The sequence below is a fragment of the Pteropus medius genome, unplaced genomic scaffold (assembly GCF_902729225.1).
Source record: "Pteropus medius unplaced genomic scaffold, Ma_sr-lr_union100, whole genome shotgun sequence".
Taxonomy (NCBI): domain Eukaryota; kingdom Metazoa; phylum Chordata; class Mammalia; order Chiroptera; family Pteropodidae; genus Pteropus; species Pteropus medius.
Window position 1 is genome coordinate 10,381,295 of NW_024351729.1, and position 1,113 is coordinate 10,382,407.

The window sequence follows — 1,113 nt, forward strand, 5'->3', positions numbered from 1 at the left end:
AAACAGGCCAGACCCAAGACCACATCTCTGACAAGGGTTAGTGGGCAATACTAGAAGCAGGAGCCTGAAGGCTGGGCAGGAGGCTAGGCTATGCTTTACAGAGACTTCCCGCACAATTTGAAAACTTCTCTTTCCTCTCTATTCCTGCCACCAGCTTGGCAATTTGGAAGCACCTTTGCGCCCTCCACACTTTCCCAGTAAAGTACCCAGAGCACCATGTTCAGCAAATGTGTATGTCTGGAGAACAGGGGTGGGGGTTGAAAGCTCAGATGGAGAGAAAGACAGCAATGTCTCCACACCAATCTAGCCACTTCCCCAGGGCCCACCATTGGGATTGCCCCTCAGTAAACAACTTGCCATTCAACTGCAAGGTTTGTAGCAAGCTAACAGCCTCTACCTGTTAGAGACTTCCGGCCCCACCTCAGCTCTGAGGTCACAGTCTTCCTTGGAAGCCCCTAGGCAGTGAGTGACTGAGCGTGGAGGATGACCAGGGCCTGGCTACCTCTGCCAACATGAGGTTCCAATGTGGCATTCTTGACTCTAGAGCTCTCGTTGGGTTGGCTAAGACTCAGATCAACAATGTGTTCCGAGGTTGTCTACGGCCATGCTTCCCTGAACAGGCCCAATCCCGTCTGATCTCAGAAGCTAAGCAGGGTCAGGCCTGGTTAGTACTTGGATGGGAGACCACATAGGAAGACCAGGTGCTATAGGCATAAAAAATAAAAAATAAGAAAATAAGGGATTGTAAGCTGACAAGGTCCTTGCAATCTGTGAGGTCAACCTAGGGTTGCCTCACCTAAAAAAATAAATAAATAAAATAAAACAAAACAATGTGTTCCAGGGATCTTCCTACCTGATTCTGCTTCCTCTCTCTTTTATCTTTCACAGGCATTACCCCTGTGTCAGACTGTCACAACAAAACCCCACAGACTGGGTGGCTTAAACAATAAACATTTCTTTTCTTACAGATGCATAGCTAGAAGTCCAAAACCAAGGCGCCTTCGGGGTTGGTTTCTGGCAAGGGCCCTCTTCCTGGCTTGTAGATGAATACCTTCTTTCTTTGTGCACATGGAAAGTCTCTTTCTCTTCTTATAAGGACACTAGTCCTATCAG

The 1,113-nt window shown here is 47.9% G+C and overlaps 1 pseudogene; it reads left to right on the top strand.

The window, feature by feature from the left end:
- The first annotated feature begins 594 nt into the window (after positions 1–594).
- On the top strand, positions 595–713 carry LOC120587751 (uncharacterized; annotated as a pseudogene).
- The last annotated feature ends 400 nt before the right edge of the window (positions 714–1,113 follow it).